Here is a 27,381-nt window from a genome sequence, read left to right on the forward strand (position 1 = left end):
GAAAATGTTCACCAAATCCTTAAATTATATCAAATCTTTCTAACTACTTGGGATAAAATTTTATTTGTTTTTTCTTAATTAGTTTTGAAAGCAGCATAGCTGGTTTTTTAATGCTGGAAAACATTCCAGCAGAATATTGGAAAAAAGAATATAATAAAGAAAAACAAAAGCAGCACGTTTTAATTAAGTTTTAAATTTCTTATACCTGTTTAACTAATTATAATAGATATGTAGTTAAGTTTTTTGAAACAGCTTACCTGTAAAATATCACCAAACCAAATATAGATAGAAGAAAAAAACATATTCAACTTCAGAGTTATGTTTACAAAAAAATTGCTTTCTATAACCTCAAACATTTTAATTTCACTAAACCACTTTGTTCTTTTTATTTCTTCTTTAGACAGATGGAAAATAAATGTACAGTTCTGCCCTGGATTAATTTATTGCCACACAGCAGCAAAGTGGGGGGAAGGGATCACTTTGTGAGGGTGGGTGGGGCTTTTCTAGAATCAAAACATCTGCAGAGTTTGCATCTGCTCGAATGCTGCTGGAGGAAACCATGCTGGACAAAACATTTTATTTCCAAGAAAAATGCCTATATAGACACAAATCCTCAAAAGCTGAAGTAATTAATGATCTCCAGATGTTTTAGTTTTGAACAACAAAAAGATACAATGAGCTTTTTATTTTATTTATTTTTTTTGTTCACGGTCACAGATTGAAACAACAAATTGACACGACCGTCGTAACCTTTTAGGTGACGACTCAAAGCCGCCGCCGTCGCCGCCAGTCTCTCATCTTTTGTCCAAATCTCGGTTAAAAAGCGTGGCGTCGGCACACAGAGATGTTAATGAGCTTCACACAGAAGCGCGGACACGCTCGCACATGGCAACGCAAGCGCACAAGAAAAGTGTTTACATACTCTAATTTAAAAAAATATATAATAAAAAACCACCCACACACACATGCAAGCACATTCCTGCCTGTCACTTCACATTAACATCAGGTCAGGCTCCTTTTTTTTTTTTCCCTCCAAGATGGTTGCCATGGCAGCAGCAAGAGGACCTAGGGTTGCTCCTACAGGCGGTGACAGCAGAGCGGCACCATAAAATGAGAGTAGTCAAGATTATAAAAGTGAAGATTAAATAGTTTTTCATTGATGAATTGTTGATATTAATTGCAGTGATTGGCCATGTAAGTAAAAGTCAAAGTCTAATAAAAGCTCCAGTCTAACAACTTTACAGGCTGTTAAAGTTAAAACTGAAGTTTGCTTGGCGAATGTTTCTTTTAGAGCGATCCAGAGAATTTGTTTTTAGTCTAAACATTTAAAGTTTACAGTAGTGGTGGTCATTTATCATAAAAAATATATATTATTACGGTACAAATAAAATTTCTTTTAATCATATTGCTTATTGTTTATTGTGAAAAATTTCTTATACAAATTTTGATTTATGGTTTACATAAATTTCAGTCAATGTTAAAAAAAACAAACTGAAAAGTTATTTTGACTGTTTTCTTCATAATTCATAGTGGAGAAAATTTATTGTGAAAAATTTCTGAGCACGATACAAAGTTTGATTTTTACAATTTTCTCCATGATTCATAGTAGAGAAACAATTCATTATATCGTTTATTGGGAAAATTTTCTTATTGTGGCACCAATTTTGATTAATTGTTTCAATAAATTTCAGTGAATATAAAAAAGATTAAAATGTCTTTGATTTTTCCACAAGATCATCAGTAAATATCAGTAAGTCTCTGAGTGCAGTTCAGTGATATAAATCACATTTTTTAAGTAAGTGGCGTTCTGAAGACTTGTTTTTCAAAAGCAGTATTTGTTTGTAATATGTTACCTGAAAAAACATAAATAAATAGTTCTTATCGTCACATTTAGTACAACAAAATATAGTTACAAAATGCACTTTACATTTTACGTTTTTTTCATTGTCATGGTTTTGACTAAATCTTTTTACCATATTAAGACATTATTCGACTGGGTTTGTTTACTGTTGGGTGCAGAAGGTTGAGGATGATCTCAGGCTCCACCACATGTTCTGTTGAGGTTTCCGTCTGAAACACTAATCCGTTCTTTGGCAAAGGTCACAGAGGTCTGGAGGTCGCAGCGGCAGGACTGGATACAATTTGCTGTGACATGCTGAAGGCTGTAGACACTGAGAATGTCATGGTTGACGGGTTACTTCAGTGTCACATGGAGAACCGTGACAAGACCTGTTGAGTGGCAGGGAACCTTTGAGGTAGTCCGCTCTTCTTTTTTATTCCTCAACCTTCATCTGAAGACTTTTCCCAGCGTTTCAGAGAGGAGGCTGATTGTCAAACCTCAGATGAAAGAGGAGTTGTGTGGCTTCTGTCTTGGCTGCTTGAAAGTTGTTGATTGGGTTGATAGAAGTTGGATTGTTTGTTTTGACCAACAAAACGACATGTACGGTCGTACTGAAGACCAACACTAATGTCTTTAGCTTTTGAGCTACAGCAGCTCATCTGTTGGCTGGTGCTATACGTTTCCTCATCCAGCAGTCATAAACTGGAACTATTAAGCAAAATTTCAATTTTTGAAAGTTTTTTTGCGCTTCCATTTGGGTCTCTACTGCTTCAAAAAAACAACAACAACCTGAGCACTAAAAAAAAAAACACCCAGCTGATTTTTGGCAGTAAGTAGTTGATATTTTTTTGGTATTTGGGGAAACAACTCTGGAATGTAATGTCACAAAGCAGCAGGCATTGCCCCTCACCTGGCAACCCCAGTGAAGCCCAGCCCGTTCCCTAGCAACCCCAGTGAAGCCCAGCCAGTCACCTAGCAACATAAACAGAGCTCCACCATATTTGGTCAGCTGGTTTTACTGCTGTATGCGCTGTACAATGGCTGCTGGAAAAGACAAGTGTTGTTGACTTACTATCCAGAAACCACATGCTGCATTCTTGTTGGTTGTATAGCAGGCTCCACTTCTGCTTTTCAAAGATATATGGTTGTATAATTGCTCTTCTGTTTGGAGCCATTTTCACACGCGAGTGTGAACATTAAGTTTGGGGGTCGAGCTTTTGTTCAGACGAACCTTGGAAGTTCACAACCTTTTGCTTTGCCTCTTCCTCGTCAGCCATGTTTATTTACTCTGAATACATGTTTGATATGGAGAGGTTTTACAAGATTTCTCGTCTGACATTGTGAATTCAATCTGTTTATTTGCCCTTCTTATCCCTAACACATCAAGTGTGAGGACAAAATGTTCACTTTGCCATATTGAAAAGGTGTTTAAAACCTGGTTGAGCTATAATGACCTAGTCATTGTAGTTGTATACAATGTATGACTATAGTAATTATTGTCACAATGATTATATTGGTGGAGAAAATAATGGGAGATTTAAACATCTTTATTGTAAAAGACACAAGTCACAAAGTAAACGATAAATGCAGTGCTATGTAGTGCCAGTCTTATTAAATTTAATGATTTCTTAGGGTTGGTGTCTGTCCAAAGGTTTGGTCATTGATTTGATATTGGTTTTTATCTCTCAAGGGTAAAGTCCTTGAGCAAAGTTATTATTTTGTAACAGAAATTTATGGTTGTGTTTGTTATCATGTTGGACAGAGAGGAAAATAATGTTGAGATCCCAGAACACAAAACCACTGCAGCTTTCTGATATTAAATCTAGTGTAATAACAATCCCTAGTATTTTAATTACCAATAAAAGTTAGCTTTTTGCCAATCTTAAGTAGCTGTTCTCTGTAGTTCTTAAATCTTTAAGTCTAATTGCATTATTTTATTTTGGCAGAGTTTAAGACAGCCATCATCTATTTAGGTCAAATTGTCAGTAATGGTATTGACAAAATCAGGATGCCAAGTTTTTCATGCTTCTAATTAAACTGCACAGTGCCAAGAGTGTTTGTACGATCCAGAAAGAACAAGCTGTTTACTTTACAGGAAGTGTGAGCTGCATTAGAAATCAAAGTTTACTGTCCTACTTGTGAACAGGAAACTTCTGGAATCTCAGGTCTGTCTGGAAACCAGTCTGCAGACCAGTTGTGGATGCAGCTCACAGCCAGGCCAATCATTCTGAGTTATGGTTTCTCATCTCGCTTTAAAGCCCCATCCCCCTGTCTGCCTTGGACAGTGACCTTGAAGTATCTCACTCACTGCTCTGGTTTGCACACAAGGTTAAATTATGGAGATCTGTGAAGAGGCTGAGGCCCGATTCTGGGATTTTCTGCACCATAGGCTGTAATGCATGCATGAACAGTGGCTGTTTCTTCACAAGCTGCAATGAAACATGGACTGTGCAGATGAATGTAGATGATAAGAGATGCTACAGTAAATCTCATTAGTTGTGTTTCCTTTGACAATAGAATTGTGCAAATTTAAATTACGCTCCAATTTTGGAAAAACTCACGTGTTTTGGTAAAAAAAAAAATTGCGCCAAGATGAGATGGTTTCTCAGCCATATCAAAATAGATACATTTCGTAAAACTGCAATGGAAACACTTCTTTTGCATCATACGAGTTACGTGACCAGCAGTTACTACTGACAGAAACGACAAAGAAGACGACAGGAAGAAGTAGGAGGATGATGGTTTGGTTTTGTTTTGTTTTTTTCAGACAAAGTGCTGCTGGCTCCAACAGAGCGCCCACAGCATCACAGTGTTCACAAAGAGTTTGTGTCATTTGAACGTGTTGAATCCATAGCTCTTATGTAAAATAACTGACTCCAGGCTTAAAGGACCAATATCAAAGCAAGACCTGGAGAAACTCCTGTTAGTTTATAAATTGTGGAGTACAACCCAGAACAAGAATGAAATCTGGAGAACCAACATTTAGCTGCTTTATACTGTTAGCTTACAAATTGTGGAGTACTTTATCACCAAAATACAGTAAAGACGTGTTGTTATTGTTATATAAACCTTCCAACCACTCAGACCTACAGTTTCAAGTTTACTTGGTTACAACTGGAACATTTTAAAGTGTAGTTTCTCGTGCTTGTGTTGCTGATTTTGTTTCTCTTCTAATTCATGTGAATTACTTTGAATGGCCTTGTTGCTGAAAAAGTGCTATATAAATAAAATGCCTTCTTCTTCTACAATTTCCACAGAATGCTGCATACGTATATCCGCTCACAAGTATAAGCGGTTTGTTGCTCCTACAACTGAATGTGACGCTGACGTTTCCTCTAATGGCTGAATTATGTTTGTATCTTATGTAGCTGTTTACATTCATCACTGGATGTTACGTTTTTCACAGGCTTTTAAAGCATAAACATGTTTATTCATGTGTAATTTTAATTTAATATCTTATTTAATGGAAGTACCATGATTGCAAAATTGTGATTTTTTTTTTATATTAGCAGAATATCGGCAAAGATTTGCACACTGTTATAATGGAAATGTAGATACTGTGAATGTTTAGAAAAGTAAACATCATTCATGGTTTGAAAACTTCACAGGTTTAGACAAGTAGTTTTCTTAGTTCAAAATATAAAAAATCAAAACTGAACATAAAAGACAGTGAAAGTGAGAGTTTGGTTGGGTGGAATATCCATGCCGACTAATAAAGGAGATTATTACATGACTGAATTATTAACACCCTTCAGCCATGGTGACTTCTGCCATCTTGGTCTGCTGACGATCTTGTGCAGCAGCTGCAGCCTCCCATGCTCTGTTCAGAGAAGTTTACTGTCCTCCTTCGCATTAAATCTCCCATTATTAAGAACCCATAAGTTTTTATTAATGGTCCAGGTGAGGAAGAGGATAAAGTCATTATTCTTTCTTCTTTAAGGCCTTTACTGGCTGCCAAACAGTGGAGTACTGTCCTGCATGAAGATCACGTTCTTCCTAGAAGATGTTGACTTTTTCTTGACCCTCTGCTCAAAGAAACCGTCTTCTAAAAACTGCCTCTAGATTTTTTTTTGTTTTTTCTTCCCCTTCCATCTTTCTCCCTGTAAGTCCAACTGTCTTATTTTTGATAAACCCATATAGATATATTATTTCCACCTTTCTGGCATCTGATTTGAAGTCTTTTATTGATCCAACCACAGGCAACTCTCCTCATTAGTACATTCAACTTTGAACAATGTTTTTAAGACATTTCTTGGCCCAGTCAGGCTTGTTTACAGTTCAGTGGTTGTTGGCTTACCTAATGTAGTACATCTGCATGACTGTGAATAGATTGTATGGTAATACATTAAGAACGAATGTATCATTCTTTATGGAATGGAAACATGAAAGTTTTTTTGTGCAGTCGTATTTATGCCTGTCGGAATAAGCAATTTATCAATAAATCACATGATAAATTAAAACAAACTCAATAATTTCCACATGATTTATTGTTTTTCTTTTTCCTTTTTTCTCTCTTTCTACCAGAAACTGGATGACGAAAGTCTTCAGTCTGGTGCTTTGGTCTCATCTAGCCATGTCTTTTAGGACAACTTTTTATAGAGACTTTATGATTCATTGTATTTGTTATTTATGTTGCTTTGTTTACTTTCATATTTAAAATGTCTTCCAGTTCCAGTGTTAAATGTTCATTAGAATTTAAAGTTGATAAATTTTTGAGAATGTGTTTCCATTATTAACTTTATATTACGTTAAAATGGTCTTAAGAAAACAATATTATCGTTTATCGCAATAACTTCTGGGACAATTTATCATCCAGCAAAATGTGTAGTCATGATGACAGGCCTAATCATATTGTCCATCTACGCACTTTTTCACAATCTGTCCATTTGTCCATGTCTGTCTTCATTTATTGGACCAGTCATTAATATTTACACTTCTGTTTGTCCATCCATTTATTTTTCCAAATGTCCAACATTCTGTGGTGGACATTTGTCCATCATTTGGTTTTTCAGTCGTGTTGTCCATCCACCCAGCTGGGTTTCCCTACATCCATCCGTCTGTCCAGCCATTTGTCTGCATGTCCATCTGTTTTTCCGTTCAGCCGTCTGTCTGTTGGCCTGTCCAGTGGTTTAGGAGTCCATTTTATTTTTATGATTTTAACTTGTCTGTTCCTCCATTTTTCTGTTTTCAACTTGTCTGTTCCTCCATTTTTCTGTTTTTAACTTGTCTGTTCCCCCATTTTTCTGGTTTTAACTTGTCAGTTCTGCCATTTTTCTGGTTTTTGCTTTAACTTGTCAGTTCCGCCATTTTTCTTTTTTTTTGCTTTAACTTGTCAGTTCCGCCATCCTTCTGTTTGTCCATTGGTTCATCTACCCCTTGTCTGTCTTTCCTGGTGACACAGTTGAAGTTCTATAACTGTATTTCAGCCATAGCTTTATAGTAACATTGTATGTTCTTGCTTTAAAATGCACTCTAAAATATTTTATTTATTAAGTTTTATTCTGTGAAAGTGCAGATTTTTTATTTTAATGTGAAGCAGCTCTGCTCTTTTATTTCAAAAACTGATAAAGCATTCCCATTTGACCTCATTCTACGTTTGCTCTCCCCTTTTCTGGCAACTTTCTATAAGAATATTGACCCACATGCTGTGGACTGTAATTATCTATTGATTACACAAGTTTGCTTATGAAATAGTTTCATCTCAACATCTCCAGTTGGAAGTCCACATTCATGAATATTAAGCTGTTAGATTCAATAAAGTTTCAAATTATTTTTATACTAAACTAGTAGAAAATGTTTTTCTATTATTTGGAAAGACCTGTGGCTAAATATCACATGAGAAAAAGATGAAGAATTGCATAACTTTAAACAGCTCAGTTATGTAAGCTCACATTTCCCATCATGGAAACGAACTGTAATTGCGTCAAATCCTTCACACACCAAAGCCTATTAATTTATGACAAGCTGTTGAGTTTAGAAACTTGTTGACAGTAAAAATTCAATGACTGACTGGTTAAATGAGAAAAACCTCCACAGCTGTTAGACTGTAATCTTTAGAGCGCCCGTGTTCAGATTGATTAGATTTGCTCTGATTGTAAGAAAACTGTAAATGTATATTTTAAACCCACACTTGAGCTTTTTTTTATATCAATCTATTCACAACAGCTGCGGGAATGTTCCTCATGCAAAACATTTATTGTTTTTGTGGGGTTTTTTTGAGAGAAAAATGAAATGTGATGAGGTGTTTTTGCAGGTTTTGGTGCCACTGAATAATTTGACAGTTTATTTAAAGCTTAGTACACACAGTGTGTGATTATTGTCTTACAAACTCTGTGAATTTATTGTAGGAAAATTTTGGTTTTGAGTGGTGGTGTGCTCAGCATGACACCAACAGCTAAAATAGCCTTGCTAGCAGGGCTAGTAGTGGAGTTAGCTCCACCCAGCAGGTCAGCAGTTTCTGAAACATTCTGAGGAAATGGTGGAGTCTGTCTGCAACAACCACACATATCAGGGGTTTTGTCCCATTTTCCAAGTTTGACTCTAATTGTAACATCTTCAGCTTGTGGTCCATTCACCACTTGGCTATTTCTCTTTTGGACCTTTGGACCGGCCCTTTGCTGTCATTGAGATTATGCTGTTTAAAAAGTTGGCATGTTAAAGGGGCAGTTTTGTGTATTTTTTAGGCACATAGTGTAATTTTATAGCACAGTCAAGTAGTTATGTTACCTTCAGTAGTTATAAAATGCTCCACGTATCAAATATGACTTAAAATAAATTTAACGCCTTTAAGTTGGGCTTCTGTCTCTTTAAGAACTCCTGCTCTTTCTGAAGCTCCGCCTTCAGGAAGTCATCACAACATGGCTCTTCTATGAACCCTTTAACAGCATTTTTACCAGCGTTTCACTGAGTAGCAGCTCCTATAATGAGCTCAGCAGATGCATACTTCCATCACATGTTTGCTAATTGCTGCTGGTTAGTCTGAAGGAGCTTGGAAAATTGCAGCTCGGAGGAGCTGCACCTCGAAGACGGGGCTAACTCCACCCAGACGTTTTGCACAGCAGAATGGTTTCCATGGAGATTAATTTATTTCTCAGACATTCATGAATGAATCAAGGCATCATGCTTTTGATGAGGGAATAACATTACATGATATAAAGCAAAAGAAATAAGTATTTTATATATTGCATATTGGCGAAGCAGCAGAGTGCAGGCTAGCTAATCGACCCCAGAGTCCAGATAATAATCGTTATACTCTGAGCCGCACAACATAGTGAACAACAGTTGTCATTATAACATCTGTGTGCAGTATTGTAATTGCCACTGATTCCTTTGCACAATGCAATCTGTCCTTTTTAAAAACTTTGAGTTTGAAAAATAAATGAAAGACGATTCCAGCGTTGGATAATTTATAAGTTGGTCACATTTTGGGTTTGTGTGAGGAGAAATGGTCAAAACCTGAATTTGGAAAGATCCTGTGTTTGGTGAATATGTGAATGTAGCAAAATATGTTTTCTTCAAGGTGCTAATTTTATCAGTGAGAGTAATTTAACTTTCTTAAGAAGTCAATTAAATCAGTGGTAACCAGCAGCTTCTTTGAAGAGCTCAGTAATGCTTTTAGCAATAGATGCCACTTGTTATGCAAGTGTTTTGCTAGTAATCTTTAAATAGATCAACCAAAGTAGCAGAAGGTACCAGAAGCAAACTTATCAATCTATCAGTGTTTTTTAGAGCTAAGTTGAACATCCTTCGCCTGTCTTTTTCTGGTACATCTTTAGAAGAATCTCCCCTGTTTCTGCTGTCAGTACATTTTGCTTTTCCATTATTTCTACAACACTGGAGATCATGCTTCACTGGTTACATTACTGCAGGGATTTCTTCTTGTTTTCTGTGTCCTCTTATACTACTTGTATATTATTTTCCAACTTTTGGTAAAATTTTGCAAGGACAAAAAAAACCAAAGTGTTTGCTTGACTCAACCAGTGACTTCTGAATACTGACTACGTTTGTCAGAGGAAAAAGTCAGCATTGAATAACGTGCCTCACATATTTTTCTTTTTCTCTGCCAATGTGACACCAGGCCATTAGGTGCGGTACATTTCTTGATGCGTTCATGTGCAACTTTTATAGGTACTGCAGCGCTCTGGAAGGTCAGTCGGAGCTGCAGGTGAATTCAGGGCAGTCGTATACATCTTATTTATCTGTTGTTTCGAGAGCTGTGGGTGCCGGAAACCCATCAAATACTGGCAGAAGTTGAAAAGAGATGAACTAAAGGAGGCAGAAATATGACCACTGAGAGCTTTTTAGTTCTTTTACAAAAGAAGTGCAGTAACTCTTGCGTCACACTCACTCAGTTCAAAGCAGCATGGTCAGAAAGACTCATTGATTTGGTCCAAACCTGGGAATATTCTGATGTGATGGACTATTTGGAGGATTTCTAAGGCCTGGTGCTTTAGAAATTGAGCACACCAGAGTTCTTGTTATCATCTTTTTTTTTAAAACAAATGAATTTAGTTTGTTTACAGGTGGATCTGTAAATGAATGCAAACCAAATGAATGATTGCATTAATATGCATCCTTGTCTTGAGAGGCTTGAATGTACTATGAGGAGTTCATCAGTTGATTGAGCTGCTTTGTCTCATTTTGGAGAGTGGGTGTAATCAATGTTGGGCAAAATAAAGTGAAACTTTGATGTAATGATGAAAGGACCACATCCCTCCTGTGTCATCACACTAATTGGCATTGACGAGTGATCACTTGATTAGGTCAGGTTGGAGTGGTCACCTTCTTGATGGATGATTGAACCCTTCACCTTTTCAGCCCCCTGTAGATTTAATGTCTGCTTTAAAATGAGACTTTCAGAGTTGAGAATCAAGAAATGTGTTCAAAAGTCAGAGGGATTTTGCAGCCAAGCTACAAGATTCAATCAAATGACATAGGATTGCTCTTAGCCTGGACTGTTGTAAACGATTATTTTAGTTTAGTTTATTCTATCAGTTAATGTAATCGAATAAAAATAAACACTGCCATAACAGCAGTGTTAATATCGGATATTAACATCGGCCCGATTTTTCATGTTTCAGGATCCCTAACAATTACTTTTCTGTAGCTTAGAGAATTAAGATGTAATAAAAATAAATCAATTTTTAAATTAACCTGGACAAAAAACTTATACAAAAATCTGAAATTCTATTCAGTTTCATATTGAAGAGTCAGGCTCACAAAGACATTTGTAAAAAGAAACGTCAGTCTTTAGTTCATGTGTTCATCTTCAATTTAATAGATTAACTCAATTTTCCCAGCAATTTATAGCCTTTATGTCCATGTGAACGACTGGATTTGGTTCCTTTGTCAAACACAGAAACACATTTACCACCTATGCGCCGCCGCGATGCTCTGCCACGCATTTGTTATGACTAAGCTAATATGAAATTTATTTTCCAGTTCGTCTGTAAAGCTACTCTTACGTTAAGCATCAGCTACTACGGCAGAGCAGCCCACAGTGTTCAGTCTCTCTGCTCGCCTGTATTGATCCCCCGAAAAACAATAAAAACCCATATATTATCATAAATTAATGAAATACCACACATTACCCTGGACCAAAAAATCTGAGGTTATTCTGCTAACACTGCATTCGTCATGCAGAGGCGGAAGTGAGAGCGCTGCGCAACACAAATAATCATCCGACTGGAACACGGTGCGCTAAATAACAAAACATAATTTAACGAAGCTTCGAGGCAGATAATTTGCCTCGAAGAATTTTAATAATTGAAATAGTTGAATGATTCGAGGAATCGTTACAGCTGGACTACAGTTACAGTGACTATTAATCTGCTACTAAAGAGTAAGAGATTCTTTATCAAATTGACAAGGAATTAACTAACATAACCCTAACAAAACATAGTATGACATTCTGATTGTATGAGAACTTTATTTAATGTAATATATAAAATACAAATGAGAGACACTTTTTCTATCGATTGTGAATGATCCAGTTCTCCTCAACTCTCAGCAGTTTGTTAGGCTTAAGCTTGGATTAAATAAGGTGGAGAGGTTTATGACCTGATCTCAAGAGTTCATTGCCAGTGTTAAATGTTGGGCTGCGAGTTTCTCTCCTTTTATGTGTGTGGCTGTCAGACCTCAAATAATGCAAAGAGAACAAGTTCATATTCGTTTAGAAACAACAATACTAATGTTTTAATCAGGAGGAATTCAGAAATCAATGTTTGGTGGAATAACCATCAGGTTTTAAACGGGGTTCAGTGCAGTGGGCTCTTCATTTTTTCCAGAGCTGCATATAGTTGTGAAAAGCAGTAAAAGAGTTATTTTATTCACTGTCCTCATATTTTTCTTCGTATGGACATGAAATATTTGTCAAATATTGAGAATGACTGAAGTTCTTAACACAAGTTGGCATGACTGAGTCTGTGGTTCACCTTGCAGAACTCTCCTCTAAAGACTCTGTGATCTCAGGACTGATCTCGTTAAGCCATTACCCACCTTGTGCTCCCTTAAAGATCCATTAGTGTGGATTACAGATCGCATACGCACACTGCGGATTATTTTGATGAAGCTTGCAGAGAGGACGATTTTGGTTTCAAAATGTGTGGTAATCAGATCTCGGTTTAAGTGCACCAAAAAGGGATGCAGCTGAGATGGAGCAGATTTATGTTTCCAGTCGCGAATGCTTTCATACGACACTGAGAGCATTTGCGAGCAGGATCAGATGGGTGGGGCTTACCCACATTAAAGGCAGTTCTGAGAAGATGACAGAGATGGTTGGACCAAGAGATTTCTCAGCAGATTCTGCAGATTGCCCTGGCTGGAAGTCATTTTGTCTTACCATAAAATTAAGTTATGCTTAATACAAATGATGCAAATGGAAATATTTTAGTTCCATAAAATCAGATTATGCTTAGAAAATCTAACAGTTGGGTTTTTAATATAATTTTTAATGAACCTAGGAGTTTGAGCATGAACGTTTCTGGTCTAAATCTTTAGAGTAGGACTGTAATGAATTTAAATGTATTAATAAATAAAATTTTGAATTAAATTAACTGAAATTAGCAGCTCCTTGCAGCCAGATCAGTCAACTACTCCACTGCAAAATAAAGCTACACATATATGAACTATCAACATCACCTCTAAAGTTTATATGTCTGATGTCATTACAATAGCTGTGTTTCAGTTGATTCTATAATTAAAATACTGGAATTACATAAATCCACTTAATTTTGAAAAAAAGTGGTTGTTTGTTTACAGTGTTAAAATTGGTTTATTTTTCAAAACTGTAATGGAAACACTTTCTTTGCATCACATGATCGACAACCAGAGGTTACCACTGCCGCAAACGACAAAGAAGGCGGCGACAGGAAGTGGTGGGAAGATGATGTTTTTTAGTGACGCATCAGGAGAACAAACTTATTCACGTGTGATTTTGATTGAGTTTCTAATTTAGTGAAAACAGTCCAACTGCAAATTTGTTCTTTGTCTTTTTACATTAGTGAAATATTGACACATTTGTAATGGAAAAGCAGCTGGTGTGAGTGTGAAAACCCAAAATGAATTTCTTGTACAAAGTTAGGCCAAACAAGCTGATTCTGATTCTACAATTTAAAGACTCTCTGTAGTTTTAATATTATTCTAACTCATTTTAATGCTGAAATAGCATTTTTCTGACTTAGTTTGGGCGTAATCTGCAGGTAAGAGTGGAAACTGGAGGTTTTTCTGGCACATGCCACTGGTAGGAGACCCTGTTTCAGATCTATAACACACTGCTGCAACAATAAAACATTTCTGGAGTCTTAAGTGGCGTGCCAGAACAGATTCAACTCGTAAGTGGAGGATGACTGATGGCTGGCTGTAAATTTCCCTCCAAATTTTGATCGGTGTACCTCTGGGTTGAATTGTTGTAAGCAACAAAGAGTTAGTGGATAATGCGTGTGCTGTGAATCAAAGCGTCTTTGGTAACATTTCCTTTCAGGACTCACTTGTTCTCAGATTTCTCCCACTGTAATTGCCCTGGGCAATTGCTGAAGCTTCTCATCTCATCATTACAACTCTGACAGCACTTCAGACAGATTCAATGGAGAGTTTTCCTGTGCAGTTTTGTGCATGGTTCTTTGAACATATTGACTTTTCATGCTGAGTGCAGGGTTTCTGTAAAGTTTCCTTCAACGATCAGATGGCAAAATAATACAAACACTGTAAAAACACAATATTACCAAATATCTAGGGTTTAGTTTCTAGTGCAAATATCTTTCTACACTTAAAATAAGATAAAACTAAATTTTAGGTTCCTTTTCAGCAAGATATAGGAGCTTGTTTTAAGTCAGTATATCTTTAATATTGATGGAAAAAGTGCTAGTTCCATTGGCAGATTATAACACTGGAAAAATGTTTTGTTGTAAGTGAAAATAATCTGCCAATGTCACTATTTCATGCAATATTAAGGAATGATTGACTCAAAAGCTTCTATATCTTGCTGAAGAGTTATTTGTAAGGTAGTTTAATCTTATTTCAGGTCTACTAAGATATTTGTAGTAGAAACAACCAAATTACTTGGTATGATTTTGTGTTTTCGCATTGAAGGCTAAGAAAGCCAGAGTTAAATTGAGAGTGGCTATTTCTCAAAATATTTGGTCTATTATTAATGTTAAATTTGAGTTTGCGTCCTGATTTATGAGGGGCTAAGATCCAGAATGAGAAGATATGTTTACAAACATCACCAACATAAATCATTTAGCAGAACTGTTGATACAATCCTTTCTGTTCTGACCTTTGTGCATCCATTTGCACAAACTGCATTGCTTCATCAGAATGGGCATATATGCACAAACAAACTTGCATAATACCAGGAGCAAATAAAGCCATATGAATAATAGTCTTCCGCTAAACCAGCAGAGTCCCAAGCATATTAAATCAAACCAAACAAAGAAGACAGTTTTTATTGCTTCTGCCATAAAATTCATTTATATTTTAAAACTCGCCAACAGATACAAGCTTATTCAGATGTTAATCATATTGCGGGGAGCTTTATGAAGGATGAGGCTGCAGCAGAGACGCGCCGTACTCTGCCAGGGGTGCTTTGCAGTGTAAATTTCAGAGAATCTTGTAGTTTTCCTCCTATTGTTTTCCATTACTGTGTTTGTATTGCTTACGCTGCGTATGCAAACCAAATCAGCTCCAATAACAAAGTTTGTCAGATTCCAAGCCATGTCCTACAGCTCCTGCACGCTGATCTCATTGTGTCAGCTGCGGCGGCGTATAGAACAGGATCAACGCGGTTCCTATAGGGCTTTGTTGTGACTTGGCGAGTCAAAGCGATGTTGCACCGCTGCGTCCCCTCTGCACCTTGTGAGTCATCGTCTGGAGACCCAGATTCGAGGCGGCGCTGTGTGACAGCGTCTTCGCTCTCTGCTGTGAGTCAGACGGTCACCCACGTGAAACCCACCCTGATCCAGAAACCGTATCAATTATAAAAGAACATTTTTAGATTCAATGAAGAGCTGTGTCTTTGAAAAGTTCGTTCTATTTTCTCAGCTTGCTGATTAGCTGTTAAGCCAATTCTCGCTCTGAAACCATCACAAGATAAAACTTTTCCACACAGAAACGATATTTAATTAGTTCTTTTTAGTTTTCTGATCTGCCTATCAGAACCGTTTCATCTTTGTTATTTTTTTTTATCTTTGTTGTTCTTCATTATTAGTTAGATAATATATTGTTTAGGGCTAGATTAGCTATTAACTAGACACTTTACATTTTATGAAAGAACATTATATGGAAGAATATTATATTTTCTACAGCTCTGGGAAAAATTAAGAGGCCACTTAAAATGATCAGTCTCTCAGATTTAACTCTTTATAGGTTTATGTTTGAGTAAAATAAACTTTGTTCTTTTATTCTATGAACTACTGACAACATGAACTACTGGAATTCCAAGCAAAAGTTTAGTATTTATTTGCAGACAATGAGAAATGGTCAAAATAACAAAACAGATGCAGCTCAAATAATGCAAAGTAAACAAGTTTATATTCATTTAGAAACAACAATACTAATGTTTTAACTCAGAAATCAATATTTGGTGGAATAACCAGGAGGTTTTCAGTCGGGTTCAATGCAGTGTTAATTTTTTTTCCAGAGCTGTTTATATTTGCATTTAAGATGAAAATCTTCTGTATCTATAAAAATGTTCTGCCCACAACTCTTCAAGTAGCAATTCTAGCATCACCTAACTCAAATTCTGTTTAAAAAAAAATCATATTAAGCACCTTTTGGTTGCACATGTATAAATCCAAAAAATAATCAACAGATTATTAAAAATATGTTTTTAGCTGCAGTTACAAGCTTTCATTAAAGGAATGCGCCGTTGTAACATTTAGGCAATACAATTTTTTTTAGTATTCAAAAAAGTAATTTAATTATTTACTTGTTTGTAACTTTTGATGTATTTCCAACATTGTGTAAAAAGTTCATAAGTGGTTAAACCAAAAAAGTCTGCAAAATGTGTCATTTTTTAAAAAAAATCTTCAAAATAATCAATAGAGTAATTAATTACTATAATTATCGATAGTTGCAGGCCAAATATTGTTAGACTTTTACATAAAACAGTGCACACCATGACAGGATGGTATTACAAATACTCAGAGGGAATAATTCACCAGAACATAAAGGGGATTAAACAAATTTATTTCTATTAAACTGTAAAGCAGCAAAAGTCAGAGGAAAGTTTTCTATTTCGTCACTTTCAAACCAAAGTTGTTTCTGTGTTAAACCAACACAAAATGGTACATAAATGTAACGTCACAATCAGCAGGCACTGCCCCTCACCCAGTCCGTTACCTAGCAACCCCAGCAGAACTCTCCCTGTCACCTAGCAACCCCAGCGGAACTCTCCCCGTCACCTAGCAACCCCAGCGGAACTCCACCACGTTTGGCTTTACCTCTGTATGCGCTGTATAATGTCTGATGTTAAAGACAAGCGTTTTGTTGTTGCTTTATCATTCAGAAACCATTTGCTGCGCTCTTGTTGGTTTTTAGAAGACTCTTTTTCTGCATTCTGAAGATGTATGCTTGTATAATTGGGCATCTTTTTGCAGCAGGAAGAGTGTAACTGTTGAGGTGGGGGCGTGGCCAGCAGCTTATTTACATTTAAAGGGACAGAGGCCCTAAAGCATCTCTTTCTGAAAGGAGCTTAAAAGAGGCATGACTGAGCAGAATAAAATCTCATTATCTAAGAGTGATTCTGTAATGAACATGCTTTGTATAGCATGTAGACCTATCTGAACCTGTTTAAGGAAGCATAATGAAACCACAGAATTGAGCACAAAGGAGAGGGAAGAAAGGCAGGAAAGAATAAGGGAGAAGAATAGTCATATTTTTAAAATGGCAAATAATTAATTTTCTACTAGATATAGCATGCTGTGATTGGGGGACATATAATATTAACTTGTCCCAGACTAAGCTGTCAACTGGCTTTTGACAAGGAATAAGGTTGTAGAAGTGGTCAAATCAGGGTTAGTTCAGAAAACCTTACAGGTCACTGTTCAATCCATCATCTGAAACTGGAAAGTGCATGGCCAAGTCTACAGCAAACCTATAAGCTTAGGCAGACAGGAGGGACAAGGAGAGTGAAGGAGGCAGCCAGAGGTTTGTGACAAATCTGGAGGAGAGGCATAGACCCACATCTCAGATGTCAGACTCAACAGGACTTCAATTAGCTCAATTGATGCTCAGCAACTTTGACATTTTATAAAAAGAGCAAGAAAAAAACCATTGAAAGACATAGGAAGTCCAGCGGGCTGCACAGTGGCGCAGTTGGTAAAGCTGCTGCCTTGCAGCAAGAAGGTTCTGGGTTCGATTCCCGGCCCCGGTCTTTCTTCATGGAGTTTGCATCTTTTCCCTGTGCATGGTGGGTTTTCTCCGGGTACTCTGGTTTCCTCCCACAGTCCAAAAACATGACTGTCAGGTTAATTGGCCTCTCCAGATTGTCCCTAGGTGTGAATGGTTGTGTGTCCTGTGTGTCTCTGTGTTGCCCTGCGACAGATTGGCGACCTGTCCAGGGTGACCCCGCCTCTCGCCCGAAACGTTGGCTGGAGATGGGCACCAGCACCCCTCCCGACCCCACTGAGGGACAAGGGTACAGAAAATGGATGGATGGATGGAGGAAGTCCAGCAGCCATTACGTCGCAGGACATTTCAGCCTTCAGATTGTGCCATTTGTCCTTTAAAAGCAAGATGTATCTCCTTATTTCCAACCTGGTGATTAAGGGCAGTTTACCTTGAAATGGTGTTTGGTCTGCTGTGAGATTACTGTGATGACTTTTCTCCTCCGTCTCCATCACGCTGTAATCATAAACGCTGCTGAGTTCAGCAGTTGTACTTGACATGGTGCCGGCAGCTAAATGTGATACAACAGAGTGAAAGACCTGTATCGCTAACGAAATGTTCTCAGTGACCTGAATCGGCACGACAAGTTTATGTGGAAACATTTCTGATTTTCTTCCCACACCTGGAGAATAAAGCAGAGCCACTTATGCTCTATTTTAATTAATACATTTAACTTTAATCACTAAATCAATGCTTGTAACATTGGAAATTAACTTATGATTTAAAGTGCCATATAGTGTTTTTTTCTGATCTTATTAATTGCCGTCTGCATAAAAACCGATACAGAATTTAGAAATAACATATTTTGTTTGAACTTTTTTGTTTGTTTTATAGTTGCACTTTAATCCTGCAAGTTTTACTGGAAACTATATGGGATTTTTAGACCCATGGTCAAAATTAAATATTTAACTTTTAACTTTTATATACAATAATTTTAGAAAATGTTTAATTTATATTATTATGTTATAGTATCAAGATGATATTTCAAGTACTTATCTTTTCAGATAACATTTGTATTTAAAGTGCCATCTTTAAATATTCATACAATTGTCATGTTAGCAAAATTTCCTATTACTGGTGACTTTGGATCACCAGGATTAAAAATAAATATGAAAATATATGAATGGCTTTCTTAAACATTACAATGCCATTCAGTGTAAAAAAATGTGGAATATACTGACATTTTCTTTTTTACTTGTAATAATTTGATGTAACCGTGAGATTTTTTTTCTTTTCTTACCACAGAAATGTCAATAGGAAACGGTGACAAAAGCTCAAATGTCTATACATATTATAAAAAACTTTTATGAATATTTTCATCTAACAATCTAACACCATATTTAAGAACTAAAAATAAGTATTGTTACAAACTAAAAACATGGAGCATATGCTACATTTGTTTTTACAGTTTTTAAGCATTTAGACTGAATATGTATCTTTGTTTTTGCAGAGTAAATATTTTTATTTACTATATTTTTCCTCTATGCACCTACAGTAATATTAATAATGGTATGCAGAATATCTGCTGCTGCTCTGTTGTCTTATGCAATATTTTCAGTCTGTAATAGTGTTGTTTTCACGTCTTAGCACATTTGAAATATAATCATAACTAGGATAAATTTACAGACAATAATTTTACTTTTATTTAAATTCTATTTTCATTATTACAAAAACAAGAAAAGGAAAATCAAGGGTTTTCCAGCTGCTTTTCGTTCCCTTAACCCCCAAGTTGTGTTGATGTAAAATATAAAACCTTATTTTCACTCTGCCTGCTCTGGATGAATTTTCTTTCCTGCAGCAAAAATTCTCATTCAGTCAACCAAAACTTGAAAATACCTCAAATTACTTAAAACAAACAAATTGAACCCTTTGGACATGAGAACTACCTCATTGGAAATAAGCAAATGCAGAGGCAAACTGTAAACAAGTTCCACGTCCTGTTCAGGATAATTTATTTTGTTTACAGAACGTAACACAGAATTGCACTGGGAATGTTTAAGTTTATTCCAGAACGTTCCTACATCCCTTCTCAGAGGTAGAAACAAATGACCTCAGCGCTGCAGGAATGCTGATAGATTATTCCGCTCTGTTCTTAATTATTAGGAAAGAAACCACAAATCCCTGATAAGCAAATTACTGGGAAGGAAAAAAAAAACCTAAGGAAGCACTTTTGAATAATTCAACATAACCTCTGCAAATTAAGGTCTAATGATGAATTAAATAACAGTAACTTGCAACAGCAAAAAAATGGAACAATAACACATGAAGGATACACGAGGGGAAACGTTTTTCTGCAGCAAATTAAAAGAACAACATTAAAGGGATGGTTAATATTTTACCCAGCTCTCGGTGGTCAGCATGCTTATTATCTGAAGTAATGGAAGGAAGCAAAGTGCACAATAAATGACTGAAGACAGAAAACACAGAAAACAAAACAAACAAAAAACTTATTGGGATTCTGTGTCAGAGCTGCTGCCTTGCAGCAAGAAGGTTCTGGGTTCGATTCCCTGCCCCGGTCTTTCTGCATGGAGTTTGCATGTTCTCCCTGTGCATGGTGGGTTTTCTCCAGGTACTCCGGTTTCCTCCCACAGTCCAAAAACATGTCAGGTTAATTGGCCTCCCCAGATTGCCCCTAGGTGTGAGTGTGTGTGTGAATGGTTGTGTGTCCTGTGTGTCTCTGTGTTGCCCTGCGACAGACTGGCAACCTGTCCAGGGTGACCCCGCCTCTCGCCCGAAACGTTAGCTGGAGATGGGCACCAGCAACCCTCCCGACCCCACTGAGGGACAAGGGTGTAAGAAAATGGATGGATGGATGGATTCTGTGTCAAAATCATTATAAGGATGTTGAACTTTAGTGGTTTTATTTTTTAGCTTTATTCTTTTGCATCAGGTCTATTAACTGCAACAAATAATTTATCAGACTGCACAAGAACTGAACAACTGAGTAAAACAAAATGTTGCCAAACCAATTTTTACATCTGAGGAATGGTGCACAGTTTGTTTGTTTTGGTCTTTTGCTGCAGAAAAATGTGGAATCTATGCAAGAGAAGCTGAATAATGCTGCAGAGTGCACAAATACTTTACAGTGCAAAGATAAAGGCAAAAGTAATTTATTTATATAGCACATTTTCAGCAACAAGGCAATACAAAGCGCAACCCAGAATTATGCTAAAATCTCACTTCCTGCACAGCCTGACCCGTTTTTTGCTCTTTTATATATTCTTTTGACGACGACAGGTCCTAATATTCTCAAATACCTTTTATACATTTATATTACACTCTGGGTTTCATGAGCCACTATCATAATAAAGTGTTGCCATAGTAATAGTAAATGGGCTGAACTTATATAGCGCTTTATCCGATCATTTTGACCACTCAAAGCACTTTACACTAGAGCCACATTCACTCATTCACACACACAAACGCTCACACATTTATACACCGATACGCAGCTCGGCAGGCAACTTGGGGTTAAGTGCCTTGCCCAGGGGCACGTTGACATGTGGCAGGAGGAAAATGGAATCGAACCTGCAACCTTCTGATTACAAGACGACTACTCTACCCACAGAGCCACAGTCTCAAAACTAATTAAAAAACTGCCATTTACCTGTAAAGGGCAGGTATTCTTAGCAGCAGGTTAAGAAGTAGAAACTGGATTAAATATGATTCACATTTCATTTCCACTGTAATATTCCAGCACAGGGTTGTTTGAAAATGTAAAAATAAAGTATAATATAAAAGAGTGTAGAAGGCCTGTTTCTGAGACTGCATATGTTTTATTGTTTATTTGTTTTTTGGCAAATATTCAGCATATGGAAAAGCCCACAGATGTCTATAAATATGCATGGAGGCGATTGTGACGCAAGGGTGAGCAGCACAGAAAACACACATTGTCAGCAGATTGAGCAGCCAGTCACACGGCCATTTATACTGAGGATGTGTAGGAATTTACAAAACCACATTCTCTCAATTACCAGATAAGTAGTGGGAAACATGTAAATCAAACCTGAGGTTATTTTAGAGCATCTAAAAATGAATCTGATGCAAACAGGAGAAACTGGAAAAGCTTCAGTCAACGCTGAGTATTATGAGTAATGTGATTTTAAAAAGCAACACCTTTGCTTTTCAAAGGGAGTCACTGAGATTTTCATTATGCATCACAGTTTTAATCCCTTATTAATGTAGTTTGTTATTGCTTGTTTTTCTATTTAAAGAACAGTTTGTTCTTTTCATGGTTTAAGTGACTTATTACCAACAAGCAACTCTCTGGAAAGACATTTAGTGTTTATTATAGGCAATGGGTCTTTACCATTTCTTTTCAAGGTTATAATAGTGAAATGTATTCTTCAGCCCAGTTGTGTTTCCATTGAATTTTCCCAACTGTTTGCTAAAATTCAGGAAAATCCTGGTATTATTTCCTTCTATAAAGTTACTTGCAAATGAAATATGATTTAAAAATACCTGGTCCATGGTTTTCCCCTAATCCAAGTTCCTGTTGAACTCTGAGATGAAATCAAGCCCAATTATTTCCAAACTGCTTCCACTGGTGAGTGAGAAGAGCAGACTTATGCTGAACTATAGCAGTTTACATTATTTCATTTAACTGGAAATGTTTTTTTTCTCCATAACTTTTCCCAATTACAGTGGACTCCCAGTAACTGCCTGCAAACTGCTGAAATACTTGAGAGCCCATCTGAAAACACTTTTACCTGCCCGTTTTAATAATTCAAACACCAAAAGTAGCTTAGTACCCACTTGCAGTGGAAACAACACAAACACAGATATGAACATTCAGCCAATCAGTGGTGAGGAAAATGATTGGCGCTCCTGGATTGGCTGCTTTGCAAATGTCAGTAGGTACTTCAGGTGCATTTTCTTTTAAATAGTTCAGGTATTCTCTAGGAAACAAAATGGATGAGTTGGCAAATTTTTCATGAATGTTTTGGAGTTTTGTGCTGCAGAAAAATGTTCAATTAAAGAACCGTGAATAGGCGGCGGCCCAGTGCTGTGAGATTTCTATAAAACCCATTTGAGGTCATTTTGGTTAAAGTGTGAATGACCCAGAACAATCAAAGCTATGTCATTACATCGAAACTTATAGTTACTACATAGAATCTAAGTTGAATGTTTTGCCAAAGTTAAACTGCTTTAACAGCACATTTCCATGTTTGGCATTCTCTGTAAGAATCCTCCAGCATCAGGCATCTTCAAGAACCAACCACCGACGTTCAGCTGGCTTCTGTTCAAGCACTGGGCAAGGACATGAGTTTGACTTGTTAATCTAAATTGCTTACATCCATGAGGATTGATCTCTGCGTCCTGCTTTCAGTCCTGCTGTAAATTAGCAGGTTAAGGAGAAAGCGTCCACTCGCAGCCTCCCCTGCTTTTTGTTATGCCAGCTACAATATGCACTGCTCTCATTATCGGTCGAGTGCTTCGTCTTGTAGTCTTAAAGCTAAATGGCCCCAGTCTGCTCGTTAGTTTCTTCTCTCTGTTAACCTTGTGAAAACTGTACTAAGCACAAACACAGGTTGGATTTCATGGCTAATCTTGTTGCACATTGTAGTGAAGCATTAGCATTTTGCATCAGTCTTACAGTTACGGTTTTCAGCCGGAAATGATAGATGGGACAGTTCTTTGATCATTTAAAGGAAGACCTTGCTCCAGGCAGACATTTATTTAAAGTAACACCTGTCCTTCGCTGCTCGTTGATGTGAAATGTTGGCTGTGATGCAACACGAATGAGTTGTCTGGTTTCACTATGTAATGACTTTGTTGAACCGGTTTCAATGGCCACTACAGACAGTAATTGCTCTTTTCAGGTCTTCTCTGATTGCACATTTGCAAACTGAGAGATGCTCTCTTCATAATCTGATCAGTTGCAAATCTGATTTGCAGAGCAGTTTGTCATCAGCTGATAAATTTCTTTGCCAGTATTTTGGTGGCAGCTGATTATAAGTTTGCACCCTGCCGGCTCCACACACACACACACACACACACACACACACACACACACACACACACACACACACACGCACGCACACACACACACACACACACACACACACACACACACACGTCTCTCCCATCTGATGCTCCATCTGTCCAACTGCAGTTTGCTGCTCACAGCTGACATTTCATAGCAAAAAAGGGAGACATCCAAACAGTACATCATCGGCTGGCGCTCCCTGCACTATTGTTAAGCTGTCGAGGTTTTCTGAGTGACAAACACATGAGTGACCTTTCCGCTGCTGCCTTTGTGGCAGAGCAGGATTCATCAGGATTTTTGATTCTTCAGCTGAGAGGAGGAGATTTGGTTGTGATGGCTTGCTATGTGCTCACATAACCTCTATAAAAAGAAAGTTTTGCGTACTCTGGAACCTTCCCAATATTACATTTGGACCCATACGATAAGATCAGAATAAAAGTATTTGAAGGGTGAATTCTTGACAGAGGCGTAGGTTGTTGTGTGCAGCTGGAGATTTTGTGCATTCACACAACTCTGGAGGGCAAAAAGACTTTTTTTTCTTTTAACTTGCCTGTAGAACAATCATGTTAACAAAATGAAACATGGAGATGTAGGTATTATTCATTTAGTAGAGTGTGCTACAGTAAAGGGAAAGTAACAGCTGAAAATCACTCGTATCCAACTTTTTTTCAGGCTCTCTGCGTCAGTTACGCTATACACAGACCCGTTGCTATAGCAACCAGCTGACAACAGCTCTGTGTCAGGATTCGACACCAAAAAACAATTTCCCACGCAAACAACAGACCATTCCCTCAGTTATTTGCTTTCAGGCCTGATTATTGTTTTGTGATTATCGGTAAGAGACCGTCTGAACGCAGCCGTATTAGATCAGCTAGTTTAAACACCTGCTCTACTGATGATCTATCGGAGTCAGTTTGGACCAAAACACAGCAAATTCCACAGCACAGCTACATGTTAAGGTTGTCATAGTCAAGCTAGCATAACTGACCTACTTCCCTCTCCCTCGATAGTTGGTTTTTAATTAAAACTTTCTCCTGAAACATGATACCCTTGGACTTTGTTGTCTAGGTGTCATAATGTTGACAATTTTTCTTTTATATAGCACATGTTCATTGACAATTTGGGGTGTTATGTTGACAACTTAACAACTAAAACCAATAATGGCACAAAACTTTGTCAATATTCTGCTGATGTGGAAAAAAGCACTTCATCGTAGCGCAAAAAAACCCATTTATTAAGAATTTTTCTCAAAATTGGCCTGTTTCCGTTGAACAAATTCATTTTCAAAATGTCAAATTACACAGTAATATGGTCCATGAAAACACGGCTAGTGTTGTTAGAAGAGCTTGGGTTGGGAATTTAGATGTAATTCCTGACATTTTCTTGAAAATGAATCTACATGACGACACAGAAGTTTAGGTAGATAAAGCCTGCCCCTTTGGAAATCCATCAGAAATGCTGTTTATACAGGCTTCAAAAATCAATGAGTGCTCGTAGCCACGTTTTTCAGTTTTATCGATCCATTCCAATGCAGTTGTTTCACAGCCAAATGTAACTGCCACTAACTAGATTTTTCAATCGCTCCAGCTGCCACATCCAAATGGAGTTGAGTTAAAAGTAGCTATGATGAGCTGAGTGTGCCAGAGTTGGAGCTCAGCGTCCTCACAGAGCCTCGTCTCACTGCCGAGACAGAAGAACATTAACTCAGACAAATATTTCTACCTCCTCACCGCCTACGCGCATCCTGTGGTTGTTGTAATTTCTATTGTTAGTCCATGTATTACACTGACAGGTACGCCAACACTGACTGTTAAATTCTCAACAAAGTGCTTAATACAACACAATATGTAATTAAATTACCTTTTAGAAGTTGTAGAAATACAAAGAACTGCTACAGGAAGGATGAAACTAACGCAGCCGATCCAAAATGCAATTTTCAGGACGAATAGTTTGTTAGAGTACGTGTCCAAAAAGCATTAAAGGGAACTTGCAATGCAAAATTGACATTTTGTACGTCCATTTTGGTTTCTACTCCTTTGAAAAACAACCCAAGCACTTAAAAAAAACACACAAAAAAAAACCCCCAGGCGGGTTTTGACAATAAATTAATGTTTTTTGGTGTTTGGAAAATGACCCATTTCAAAATCCTCCAGAATATAACGCCACAAAAATCAACTGATGGTGTAATAAATGTTATGTTATACATTTGCTTAGTTTAAATGTTATTTGTGTGGCTTTGTGTATTTGATTATGCAGAAAAGGAACCTTTTATGTCTTATTCACTTATATTAGATAATTTATATATTTCGTTTCATTATTTAATTAATTGTAACTGGTCACTACATGTCATTTTTAATGTACATGTATAACTGGGTAAAAATGTCATGTGTGATAGCTGTCATTTAATTTATGTGGATTTGACATAAATCTCAAAGTAGGATTTAATGTATCGATACTCGCAGATGAAAAATCGATACTTTCTGATGAAAGAAATATCGATAAATGTCGTAGAACTGACAAAATTACACAACCCTGGTGTGGTCTTCAATCATCTCAGGCTGGTCTACCTGCAATAACAAGCAGTTTTCATTTTCAATGGGTCTTTCTAAATGGAGTTTCTGTCATGTGATTGGTTGATTAGTTATTTGGAGATAAATATGAAATCCAGCACAACCTTTACCAAAAGTTAAAATCCAAAACTTGGATCATCTTTTATATCGTGACATGGTAACTTAACTACTTTACTTGTTCTATTTTTGCTCAGTATCTGTAGAAAATGTTTTAGGACCAATGTTATTACTGGTAATGTGTAAAAATATCATGCAAAAACCTGCATTATGTCCAAATAACCAGTGGGGGGTGAGTGAAGTCAGTTTAAATAGAAGTTTGTGTTACAATTAGTCTTGGTCTCACATGACCTCTGACCTCGACAAACCTTGTTTTAGTAGGTTTAGGTGATGTAAAGCTGTGATGGACAGAGGGGCTGAGCAGGATGTCCTCCCCATCACGGATTGATTCAAGGCACCCAGAAAACGACAGAGCAGCTGTGGAAAATTAAACTGGGTCTGTTTTGTTACTGGTGAACCGATATCTAAAAAAATCTCTTAAAAGGCAAGAAGAGCAACAATTAAATGGTTAAAACCCACAGATTAGCCAAAAAACAGCAGAATAAAACATGACAGAATATCATTAAAATGACATTCTGTCATGTCCTCCAGACCAGAGTTGATGCAGATTGTCTCCAGTTTTCAGTTCCAACTCTGTTGATAATAAAGCTGCTGTGATAATTACGTAATAATTTATCATTTGTGTCCTAAACACATAAATTTAAAGTATTCAGTAAATTTGAGTTTTGCTCGCTTCTATCCTGACGTGCAAAAAATGTGAGATGTTTCATTTTTAATTGGACATTTCCAAAATAAACATGTAAATTAAAACCAAACTGCTACGCTTTGCTGGAACAATTAAAATTTAACTGCTGTTGCCATGTTATTTTCAAAGAAACAGAGTTAATTTATGCAAAGAAACTTAAAAATTTGCTGCTGGTGACTCTTTTACTGTTTCACTCATGTAAATTTCCACCTTTCAGTAATATTCTGCTTTTCCCCTCTAAAGCTTTGTGGCTTACATTAGAGCGAAAGTTTTACATAGTTTCTTTTTCTGGCTT

General features: G+C 37.0%; 1 long non-coding RNA gene across 1 annotated transcript in view; it reads left to right on the top strand.

Annotated features, from left to right (window-relative positions):
• Positions 1-27,381, top strand: part of LOC103477696 (uncharacterized) — a 28,041-nt gene that overhangs the window by 578 nt on the left and 82 nt on the right. Inside the window, exon 3 of the long non-coding RNA XR_535686.1 lies at positions 26,660-26,777. This is a non-coding gene — a long non-coding RNA (uncharacterized LOC103477696). The remainder of the gene's footprint in view (positions 1-26,659; positions 26,778-27,381) is intronic.

This window comes from Poecilia reticulata, linkage group LG16 (assembly GCF_000633615.1).
Source record: "Poecilia reticulata strain Guanapo linkage group LG16, Guppy_female_1.0+MT, whole genome shotgun sequence".
Taxonomy (NCBI): domain Eukaryota; kingdom Metazoa; phylum Chordata; class Actinopteri; order Cyprinodontiformes; family Poeciliidae; genus Poecilia; species Poecilia reticulata.